The following is a 12,267-nucleotide window of genomic DNA, read 5'->3' as shown; positions in this document are numbered from 1 at the left end:
AAACAATAAAACCTGACCTTTTGACGCTTGACCTCTTGATCTGGTTGAATATCTTTTTCCCATTTGGAGACGTTGTGCAAGTCGTAACTTTCAGTAACTTATTCTTCAAGTTGTTTTTTAATTAGTGGAGAGAAATCTTTGAAAGCCTTGATCTTTTGGGGGAAAAAGGTAAAGATTGAATTTGTGAAGAGGAAGGAAAAAGAGGATAAACTGGGAAACTGAAGAAGTCTTTAGCCTTTTTAACAAAACTGTGTCTTGTTAAGAATTTAAGAACGTGTTCATTGTTATGTCCAGGCATGTATTTCCATGGTTCTTGTACTGCACAGTTGAGAGCAATTCTGTGCTGAAACACATTGCTCAAATGCTATTTCATGCTGTTGCTTTTGTCTCTGAAGAGATTAATCAATTACTGAGAATAAGGTTATTTGCACTGATGAGGAACTCCATCTGGTAATTCTCCTTTTGGAGAAATGTATGTATGTTGGTTAGCCGTGCATCTGAGTGTGGGAGAAGCTTCTGAGTAGTTGGGAGAGTTGAAGGCTGGCTGGGTTTTCATGGATGAGGTTAACCAGCTCACTGATGGTATTGATGAGGAAAGTAATTTTTTTCCATTACAAAGCTGCCTGATGTTCAAAAAAAGGGTAAAATACTCTGAACTTACTTAAAGAGCTTGTAAAAGATGTGAAGTCTTTTTAATATGAGGCAATTTTTTCCATCTGGACATTGCAAAGGGATTTGCTATTTGTTGAAGGGACAACTTACTATCTGGAGCTAGCGTGGGCAAAAACTGAAATGATGAAGGTGGGTGTCCTCCTGGTTTCTTTAAATGGAAATAATTTCATTGTGTTTTTGATGCACTTCTCCCAGCTGAAGTTACATGTAAGTTGTATCCTCTTAATGGACTTATTCCACTGAACTCATCCACAATTAGGGAGGATTTTTCCTTTCGGAATTTGTGTCTATTTCAGTACTTGGGAATTGTCTTCAGTCAGCAACTGCTTATTGGTTCTGAAGGGGGTTCGTTCTGCTCCCCATCACTTCCCAAATAATTCTCAGATAATGTTTGTTGCTTCTGTCACACAGTCTCTCAGAGTATTAAGGTTTTGTGAGGGCTTTAGCAATACTTATTTGATACAATGTTGTTCAGTAAGAATGAAATTGCTTTGTTGTGTGGCGTATCACCAGGATGTGTCTTGTTGCAGCTGTTAAGTTTACAGTTACCGTAATGCTTCATGTGCCACTCTGGGTGAGCAGTGCAGCTTCTGAGCAAATTTTGTCTGTTTAGTTCCACAGTGTTGGAGTATTAAAAAAATAAAGGGTGGATGATGTATAAATAGAGCATCTTCTTTTCTGCATCAAACTGGTGACTTTTTAGAACATATTTGTGTCATTATTTTATTTTAAATAGTGTTATTTACTGTCTTGAAATAATTATTTTCCTGTCTTTGTCAGCATCCTGAGTTAACTAGATCCAGAATAGGTATTATCAACTGATTGAAATTGTGTTAGACGATGAATGGCTGTGCTGCTCCTTGAGTTTCATTGAATGCCCTGCAGTCATGTGTGACATTTTGATTTTCTGTTTCCAGTAGCCTACAAAATCAAAGTGTAACTCCCTAAGTTGAGTCAGCCTAGAACGAATTGGTGTGTTGTACTCTGAGAGCTGAAGGAGAGGAATTGATACTGTATCACGATCCTTTTTCTTCATGAAGTTTATCTGCTGTTTTGGCAAGCTTTAGGGATTACTTTAGTAATCGTGACCATTTGGGTGAAATAATAGTTTCACGGTTTTGAGCAAGATGGTGTTTCCAGTGGGGAAACCTGTTAAACAATTTGTCTGGATGGAGCAAAATCACGAAAGAATCACAAGATAGATGAGTGTGGAGAAAGTATTTATTGGTCTTGTGGGAGAAATGTGCTAGCTAACCCGGTCAGTACTTGTCCTGACTAGGCAAGAACCAAGAAATTGATGCTGAAGCTGAAGAGCAAGCCATAAGCCTCCCACAGTAAAGCAGATGCATGCAGGAAAGCAGCTCCCTTATTGACTGTCTGGTGCTGATTGTCATTTATTTATAGCTATACATACATATTATCATATTTGTCATGTGTTAGCTCCTGCAGATGAAATTGCACATTATTGTTGAAGCAGTCTAACAGCCAGCTGCTGTTTATAAGTGGAAGATGATGTCCTCTGTGCCTTTTCTAGTACCCATTCATCTCTGAGCTGCACTGATTCAACTCTCAAATTGATAGAGAATGAGTGTGAGAAGGGAGTTATTTGTACTGCTTTTTTTGCTGAGATTGGTTTCTATGTCTTGCTAGGTCATGCTGCTAGGTGCAGCTTCACCCTGAATGTCTAGCTGACATAGTAGTCATAACCACATCCTCTCTATTACTGTTGCCTGGGTGCTCAGCCTATTGTCAGCTTGGGGAGGAAGCAAGAGAAAGAGGAATGTTTTATTGAAACATTGAGGTGATGTTGCATTCTCTTCTCTGTTGATTAGAAGGAAATTTGACCAAATGCTAAATTCAGGCTGAACATTTCTCCCTGTCGCCCATATTATTCTTATGTATATATTTAGTTTTGAGCCACCCTCAGTCACGTGGCCGTGCTTCTGTACATGTCTCCAATGACTGGACTAACCTTTCCTTGATGAGTCAATTTTCCCTTGACCTCCCTCTGCACTCAGGGAGCAACTCTACTTTGGCTGGCTTGTTGGAATTGGTAGGTAATACTTCAGTTCTATTGTGAGGGCCTGTATCAACGTTTAACAGCTCCCTGAAATATGTTTTTTCCCTGGAGTAAAGGTTTGGACTGAATTGATTTATGGTCTGAACCAGGACCTGCCATATGAGTAGCCCTGCAGTGGATATTGCTCCTATTCGTTGACATATTATAATGCGCTCTTAGATTCCTTGCTCTGAAAGAGGTAAAAGCTGGAATCCTGGTCCTAAGAGAAGTAATAACTCTATTCGTATTTATTATCGCTATTATTACTATTCTAGTTTCTAGGATTAATAGAAAAGAACAGATGTACACAGATATCACCCATAGCATTGTATGTTTCCTGATTCTCAGTAGAAATCTCGTAACCCTGCTTGCCATAGCATTGCGTATCCACCATGTTCTATTACAGAGTAGAAATTAATTTTTATTTAACTGATTACTTCAAAATGAAGAAGTATCTCACCACGATTGAAAATTGAATATCCTTAAAGCAAATTTCGTGACTGCTGGTGTATTTAAAAAAAAAAAAAAAAGAGAGAGAGAAAAAAACCCCACAAACAGCTTAGAACTTGTGTTGATAGAAATGTATTTCTTAAGTAAATTCAAGAATCTATAGAGTACTGTTATTATTTTAGGGTTATTACACTTTTGCCATTATGGTGTCATGTGTTACTGTTGCCATATCTACAAAATTAAATCTGCAGTCAGTTAATCTGAAGTAAAACTTCTCTAGTTTTAGGCATTTTATTTGTATTGATCAAGTGTTCAAACATTGAAAATATACAAATATGGCAGTTACAGGTCAAAAATAGAACCAGGATTATTTTTAAAGCCCAAGCTTTAATTCTGAGAGATTTGGTATTGAATGTTTCTATCGACGCACAGCCAATATTTCTTAGGACATGCGATGGCAACATGGAATACTTGTTATTGTTTAAGTAAGGGTGAAATGAAAGGCTGTCATGTTTTTTTTAGAAACTGCTGTTGTGTTCTTAGGAATAGTTTTGTGTTTGTTTGGCAGATATTTAAAAACTGAGCTTGCACTCTGTTGTGCTCTTCTGATGTGTAAGAAATGTATATAACTTTGGGGAGTCTCTTGATCCCCATGTTTATAATACGTAAACTTCCTGATTCTTCTGCCTTGTCATTCTGCCATGTTTTATTTCTTTCAGCTGAACACTGGACTGTTGAAAAGTACTTTTGTGGGCTTAGAGCAGTCTTTAAATTTGCCTGGAGTAATTATCTTTTTCATAATGAAACATACTTGTATAGCTAATTTTCATAACTTATCTTGGCCTGACTGCTGTAAGACCAAGGGAACTGTTGTGGTTATTGAAGCTACCTTTATGCATAACACCAGCTTTTCTTGGACTCTTCTGAATTACATGTGCTAACAGTAGCTGAATAAAAGCATGTAACTTGAAAAATCACTCTGTGTCTTTTAAGAATAGTCAGTACTGAGGAATCCACTGAAATGATTAATGAAGTGTTCTAATAGTAGAATATTGACTAAAATTAAGGACCTTGGAGATCTTTTTGTGTTTGTAAGTAATCTAAAGGTTCATCCTTTTACTCGCGATTTTGAATGTCAGAATTAAGATATTTTGTAATTTCTTAGATTAAAGGGATTTTAATTATATGATCTGAAGAAACTGAGCTTCAGAATTTTAAAACTTGATAATATTCCAGCAGCAATCCCACAATGAGCAGATAGAGAGATGTTATGATCTCCCTTAGTATTTATTTGCCTAACTCATCCATAGTAGCTGTAGCCTTAACACTGCAGCAGATACATTTATCAAAAGTGACTGATTATCTGTGTCGTGTAGGGTGATGTATAATGTTGTCTTTTATCCGAGTTGGAACATGTGTCATTTGATTGCAGGCAATTAAACAGTTGGTGCAGTTTGTTCTATACCACTTCCTGATCTGTGTTAACTATAAGCTTAATTTTTTTTTTTAGTAAAAAATGTTTCAGTATAAAGTCAGGAATTGATTCATGGGACTAATTAGAGAAACATTAGTTCAGTTAACTTACAGTTATATTTTTGGACCTATTATTTAATGTGTATTCTATCAATTTTCACAATTTTAGTTTCTTAAAAACAGACTATGCTGTGTGGTACAAACTTAGATGTCTTGGGAAGTGTAAGCACCATAATAACTATTATGTTTATAGGCCAAACTTGTCATGTCATCATAAAAAGTTAGTTTGATGGAAAGGGAATTTAGTTAAATGGCAGTAAATATACTGTCTTTTCTTTTAATTCTTTAATGCTCAAGTCCTCTATTTTGTCTGGAATTGATCTCAAGCTGATGGCCCATAGTTACCAAAGCAGGTCTTTTTTATCCTTCCCAATCATTAACATTAAATGTCTTCTGGAGTTTTCTGTGTTTCAGGAATCTGAAATTCAGTGAATCTGGTGAACTAGACTTACCAGAGGCAAATCATGCTTGACACACTTGATCACCTTCTATGATCTAAAGTAACCTGCTTGCTTGATATGGGGTGAGCGGCGGACATTGTCTACCTGCATTTCTCCCAGACTTTCAATAAGTTTCCCACAGCCTCCACATAGAGAAACTGATACATTATAGTCTAGAGAAGTGGCCTGTGTGGTGGGTGGGGAACTGGCTGACCAGCCACACTTTGAGTGTAGTGGTAAATAGCTCCCTTTCCAGCTGGTGACCTGTCACTAGTGGCGTCCCCCATGGATTGATATTGGGCCCAGTGCTGTTTAATAACTTCATAAATGATCTGGATTATGGGATCAAGTGTCCCTGATGAACTTTGCTGGTGATACCAAACTGAGTGGGCAAGTGCTCAGTTTGGAGGGGAAAGCCACCCTACAGGATGAGAGGCTGGAAGAGTGGGCTAACAAGAACCTTAGAAAGTTCAATAAGGACAAGTGTAAGGATTTGTACCTGGGGAAACATAATCCAGGAGTGCAGCACAGGCCGGGATCTGCCTGGCTGGGGAGCAGCTTTTTGGAAAGAGATTTGGGGATCCTGGTGGACACAACTCAGTATGGATGAACAGTGTGCAGCTGCAGCACAGAAAGCCAGCAGGATGCTGGGTTACATCAACAAGGGGATCGCCAGCAGAGATAAAGAAGTCATCATCCCACTCTATTTGGCACTTGTGAAGTCACACCTGTGTTCAGTTTTGGTCCCCGCTATAAAAAACAGATGTGAACAGGCTGGAAAGGGCCAAAAAGATGATCAAAGGACTGGGAAGCCGTATGAGGAAAGGCTGAGAGAACGAGGTCTGTTCAGCCTGGAGAAAAGAAGGGGAGGGGGGGAGTCTCAGGGGAGACTGTATTACCATGTTCCAGTATTTTTAAAGGGTGACTACAAAGAAGATGGAGACTCCCTTTTTACTAGGAGTCACATGGAAAAGATGAGGGCTAATGGGTACAAGTTACTCCTGGGGCGATTCCTAATGGACACAAGAGGAAAGTTTTTCACCATGAGAACAATCAGGCATTGGAATAATCTCCCCAGGGAAATGGTAGATTCCCCAACACTGGACACGTTTCAGATTCGGCTGGACAGGGTGCTGGGACATCCAGTCTAGATCATGCTTTGCCAAGAAAGGTTGGACCAGATGATCCTTGAGGTCCCTTCCAACCTGATATTCTCTGATTCTATGAATCTGTTGAAACCTGCAATGACAAACCAGAAATCCGCTTGAAAATTCCTGTTAAGACACAAGTTCTTCTCAAGCTGTCTAACTTAGTAGCATCCAACTAGTATTTATCGTCGGTATACAAGATGCATCATCACCGTGAGACGTCTTCCTGACCCACCGTTGCCATCCTCGGGGTGCCCGCCCGGCGTCCCCCCGTCCTGGCTCTGTACCGGGGAGTGCGGCCGAGCCGAGCCGGGCGCTGGCCAGGGTGCTGACCCGGCCCGGGCCCGCCCCGCCCGCGCTCTGAAGCCGCTGCGCTCTAACCTGGAGCGTGCCACCCGGACACCGGGCGAGGGGTTAATGACTTCCTTCCTTCCTAATAGTAACCAAAATAGTAGTAACCTTCTTGAGGTTACCACTGACTGTAGCATCTTGTTTACATATAGCATTATATCCTGGGCCTTGCACAGAAAATCTTTATGCAAGTGCTACCTATACTGGAAGAAAACTACTGTGAAAGAAGTTTTCCCAGACCACAGCTCTCGGCTTTTTAACAGCCTCAGTCATGCTAAACGCATCATCAGAATCAGATTCCTTGTCATTCAAATGACACCAAATGTATCTATACCATCTTCAAGCAAGAGATACAAACTTTTCAAATGCACTTCTATAAAGTTTCACTATAAAGCGGAACATGAGCAATCACTGTGCATCACAGTCGACTTTCAGACACTGTACAGAGGGCAAAAACATTAATCTGCCTGTAGCTTAACAATTTTCACAAAACACCTGTTCTGTCATCTCAGCTGCAGCCTCCAGAGAACCCTATAAAACAGCCTCCAAAGATGAACCTGGAAAATAACACACCTATAAACAACCTCAACCTTATTACAGATGTTAGTTTCCTTTTTTTCCTCCATGGCCCACTAGTTCCTATGTTCCATCTTCTTCCCCACACCACTCTTTTCGTTCTTGTGTGCTTTAAAGATGATTTATGATAGCACATTTAAAGTTAGTATTAAACATAACCCCCCTTAATTTAGTGGTTTACAAATGCCTTACCCCATTGAATAAGCATGAGGGTGTATTCATTTGCATCTCTATGTAGGTATATTGCCAAATTTGCTGCCATTTTATGTAAGTAGTTATGGTTAAAAACATGAATCCTTATAGATACAATTACAAGGTTCTGTATTCCATAAAATATGTAATAGTGTATCTGTCATGTACACATATATATTTAAATAATGTAAACATATATATGTATATATAATGTAAAATCATATATATGCGATCTGTGTGTATATATATGTTGTATACAAAAGTATGTTGTGTATTATTATTTATTACAAAATATGTTGGTGTAGCAGTATTATAAAGAATACTACCTTTCTGATTTCCCTGCATTACTTTAGCTTTGGTGCAGATATACCTCAGACTCTTGATTCACAGCAGAAGCTCTTAAGCTTTGGTGGCCTCATTAGCGATTACAAGGAAATAGTAACAAGAACTGTGAGAGAAGCAAGACAAAGGAGTGCCACTGTGCTAGAAGGGATTTTGAACATCTGTCATTTTCCTTCTTCTCCCCTATTCCCATCTAATTCCATTTCTTTCCTCAGGCCTTTCCTGGTGAGAGGCTTGGATGCCTTTCTGCTGTGAGGACTCCACGGCTCTCAGGCAAGAGCCTGAATTTCTTGAGATGACTGCTGTTCTGTGCAGAGTATCTATGAATTGTTTTCTTTTAAAATCCATGGTATATTTTGGTAAGTTTGCTTCATTTCTTATGTGTCTTATGGCATATGCATGGCAATTTAATTTCACATGTACAGAAAAGTAATCCAGTTAGTTGATTAAACTGTTTTCCTTTCTTGAGAGTAGGGCTATTGTTCTATCCATGGGTGCTTTTTTTTTCCTTAAAACTAAGATATAAACTTCTTGCATCCTTTTTTGATTTCTCAGCTTTAAAATTGTTCCTGCACAATTGTAATAGTTACTGAACTCATTACTAGCTCCTGGACTGAAGCAGATTGAAAACACTCTGTATGCTTCGGTACTTCTGCCCTCAACACTTAGATGTGTTTTCAGAAGTTTTACTTGAGACTTGAATCTCTTTTGTTGCTCCCATCACCAGCTACCTCAGCTCAACAAGCTTTGCAGGGACAGCTTGTCTTTTTGTCAGACTTGACAACTGATAATAACCAACAAATGGATTAAAAAACATACTTCAAATGTTTTTTTTTCCCTGCACTGTAGGGCCTTGTAGAGTTTTAAATATTTAATGACGTGGTAAAAGCCTAGTCCCCTTGGGGAAGGAAGTCCTGTGTCAGCAAAAATGTGTGATCACGTCTCTAGCAAATGATATAGAAATCTTTGTATCGTCCTTTCTAGTATGCGGGTAGTGCCAGACCAAAAATAAGTGTATATGTGGTGAGTGTAATTAGGAGAACAAAAAGCCATAATCTAGTGGTAACAACTGAACAAAAAAGTCTGCATGGTATTGCATGTGATCAGGATTTGCCTGTCTAATGTGTTTCCTGTGGGAAAGGTAGCAAAGATTAGAGTTGAGCTAAAATTCAGAGATTCCTTATGAATTATGTTAAGCAATATCCAACCATTTAGAAGAGTGAAAAGAATGTTAAGAGGTTTGAATACTGTATCAAGTGGCAACAGATTTATAGGAATTCTTGTCCCCCCTTTTCATCAGTTTTACATTCTAACTTATCTGTGGAAGGACAGTCCTATGTGTTCCCTGTTGTTTTACAGGAATTGTTTGTGGCTGTTCATGAAATCTTTTTTTTCTAACATTAACACAGCATTGAAAGTTCCATGAAGTAACCTAAAGTAGTTATGAAAATCACAGTTGTGGCTGTTTATACCCTTGTTTCTCTTGATACTCAGACCTTAGGCAGTCTAAAATTTTTGTCCCATCAGCTGTATAAAAATCACAGTCATGTGTTTTGCTGCTGCCAGAGGTAACAGCCAGTTTTTAAATGAAAGTTTTCTTTGTATTCAAACTGTGGGGTTGGCTACCTGACCGTCAGTGAGTTCACATGCATGAATTTTCATTGTTAAAGATCTGACCCTGAGGCCTACACCAGCTTTATTAACAGAAAGATAGCCTTGAGGTTAGGAGATGTGTATTCATGTGTTGGTTTTCTGCATCCAAGCTGTAGAATTGTTTGAGTAATGATGAGAGGCATTTCTGAGTCTTTTCTGGAGCCAGATATAGGGAAGAAAACCCACTGTTTGTCGAATCAATATCACTGATCAATCAGCTATAGTATGTTTTTTGTCGTATTGAAGTTGTATAACAAAGTGACATGGTAGCATGGTAACAGCAGAGATAATGGAGTTGTGTTTTTACGGTTGGCATGGATGCGCTTAGCGTCACTACTTTGGCACCTTAATGGAAAGATTATAAGTAATGTGTGAGCTCATACATGAGACAGATGTGCTGTTTCCACCTGACCAACATGTGGAAGTCCTCCATGATCCTTACAGCTCTGAAGGTTCATCTACCCGTGATCGCCACCGTTGAATTACACCATGCTGTTGTCCTGAGTTCGGCTGCAACAGTTATTTTTCTCCTTCTCAGTAGCTGGTGCAGTGCTGTGTTTTCGACTTTAGTCTGAGAACAGTGCTGATAACACACCGATGTTTTTGGTTGTTGCTAAGTAATGCTTACCCTGATCAAGGACTTCTCAGTCTTATGCTCTGCCAGGGAGGAGGGGCACGGGAAGCCAGGAGGAAGCAGAGACAGGACACCTGACCCAAACTAGCCAAAGGGGTATTCCATACCACGGCACGTCATGCCCAGTATATAAACTGGGGGCGGTTATCCAGAAGGCCCAGATCGCTGCTTGGGTCAGGCTGGGTATCGGTCAGCGGGTGGTGAGAAATTGCATTGTGCATCACTTGTGTTTATTGTTTTTTTTCCTTTCCCCTTTTAGTTTTATATTGTCTCCCCTTGGTATTTCCCTTATCATTATTATTATTGGTGGTAGCAGTAGTGGTTTTTAGTTGCTGGACTGTTCTTATCTCAACCGGTGGGGTTTACATTCTTTCGATTCTCCTCCCCATCCCTCCGGGAGCGGGGGGAGGAAGAAGAGGGGGAGTGAGCGAGCGGCTGTGTGGTTCTGAGTTACCAGCTGGGCTCAAACCACGACACCATCCCCCTGGGAGCAGGGGGGAAAAAGGGGAGGAGGGAGCGAGTGGCTGCATGATTCTGAGTTACCGCTTGGGCTTATACCACGACAGCTGTGAAGTCCTATTAGCTCAGTTGTGTCATGTATAAAACTCCCTATGGACTGAGGAGTGTTTAAACCTATTGAGAAAAATCGTTGGGTGTGTGAGAAATAGGTGAGGCACTTAAAAAACCCAACAAACCCAAACAGAAAACCCCAACCAAATGAACAAAAAAACCCCTAAGACTTGATTGTGTTGTGATTATGACAAAAAATTTCTTAGTGTGCATTGCATAAAGCGAGGCTTTTAGGTAGGCTGGAGAAGAGGAAAGTAAATTATTGGCAGTAGTAACGTCCAGTTAGGCTAATGCGAGCTATGTTTTGTTTTACATGTAGTAGTTTAAACTAGCACTACCATCTTGAAAGCAGTTCTATCCATTCACCCTCTCCTGGTAGAACGATTTGTGTTGCCAGCAAGGGGACCAAGCTAGCATAAACCAAAACTTTTCTGAAAGGGTTTGTATTATAAGTTCCTTAGTCCAGTTCATTGTCTAGTCTGGAGCGTTAAAGACAAGTTGTTGATGGACGAATTTACTCGGGGAAGTGTGCTACTGGACCTGTTACTTGGGAATAGAGGAGAATTGGCCACACATGTGAAGGCTGATGGCAGCATTGGCTGCAGTCATCATGGGTTAAGACCAAAGGGCCGTGAAGAAACTGACAAGCAGAACAGGGCCATAAGACTTGAGAAGAGCAGACTGGCTTATTCAGAGAATGAATGGGTGAGATCCTGTGGCAGGCTGCTCTGAAGTTTACAAGAGCTGAGGATATTTTTCCATGATTCTGTTGGTAGAATAGATGTGCTTCTATAGACTCTCAGTCTGTCTTCTGAAATGAATCTCGTTTTAGAAAAGTTTAAAAAAAAACACCTTCATGTCTGCTGCCAAAATGTGAATCAGATTCTCGCTGTCATGTGGTGTGAGTTGCAAGTGCAACGTGAGTAGGAAAAATTTTAAAAGTAATTTAAAAATGGATTTTTTTGCAAGAGCTGTTGTAATTCAAGTAGCAGTACTTAGCTGTGATATCAGTATGATTCCATGATGTTAAGTGGTTTTGATAACATTGTACATTTTAATGTTTGAAAGTCTTATACTACAATAGCATATTCTATGAATAGTCCAACTTTTTATCTATAGCAGTAGGTATAATTCAAAACTTTACATTATTACCACACAGGATTTTAGCAAAAGCAGTGCTATAAGAAACTATTTGATATTTACAGAAGAATATAAGTGTGGTCATAACCATTAAAACATAATGAACGTTCATGAATTGTCGCCAAAACTGAGATGTATTTAACAGTCTGTGAATAGCTTGATCTTTGCTATAGTTAAAATTGCTTCAAATCCCACACTGCACTGTGACTGCTTCAAGCCATGTTTCCTTTCATCTTTTCTATGTAAGTTATCATTTTGTAAAAGGTACACGGGAAGTCATCTTTAAAAGGGCTATTATTCTGTTTTTTTAAAAATACCCTATTGCAATAGATTTTGATGCTTCAGCTGAGGAGCATGTTTCTAATTTTACTGGTTGACAGGATCACAAACTTGTTTTGTGTAATGATACCAAATCTAAAAAGAACTATTCTGCTTCAGTCATAAGTGAAATAGGATGAGCAAATATGGAAGATCTTTGAAAGTAGCAGCCCTGCACTAGAGCTGCAA

At 39.4% G+C, this 12,267-nt stretch overlaps 1 protein-coding gene across 3 annotated transcripts in view; it reads left to right on the top strand.

The window, feature by feature from the left end:
- Positions 1 to 12,267, top strand: part of TTBK2 (tau tubulin kinase 2) — a 95,524-nt gene that overhangs the window by 3,638 nt on the left and 79,619 nt on the right. For 2 of the 3 annotated variants that reach the window (XM_030481451.1, XM_030481449.1), the window contains exon 1: positions 7,979 to 8,122. The exons of the other annotated variant lie outside the window; for it this stretch is intronic. The gene's annotated coding sequence lies outside the window, so the exon portion shown is untranslated. Of the gene's footprint in view, positions 1 to 7,978; positions 8,123 to 12,267 lie in introns of those variants that run through there. 3 annotated transcript variants of the gene reach the window in all.

This window comes from Strigops habroptila, chromosome 4 (genome assembly GCF_004027225.2).
Source record: "Strigops habroptila isolate Jane chromosome 4, bStrHab1.2.pri, whole genome shotgun sequence".
NCBI lineage: Eukaryota > Metazoa > Chordata > Aves > Psittaciformes > Psittacidae > Strigops > Strigops habroptila.
Note: the sequence above shows the minus strand (reverse complement) of the source record. Positions and strands in the feature narration are given on the sequence as shown.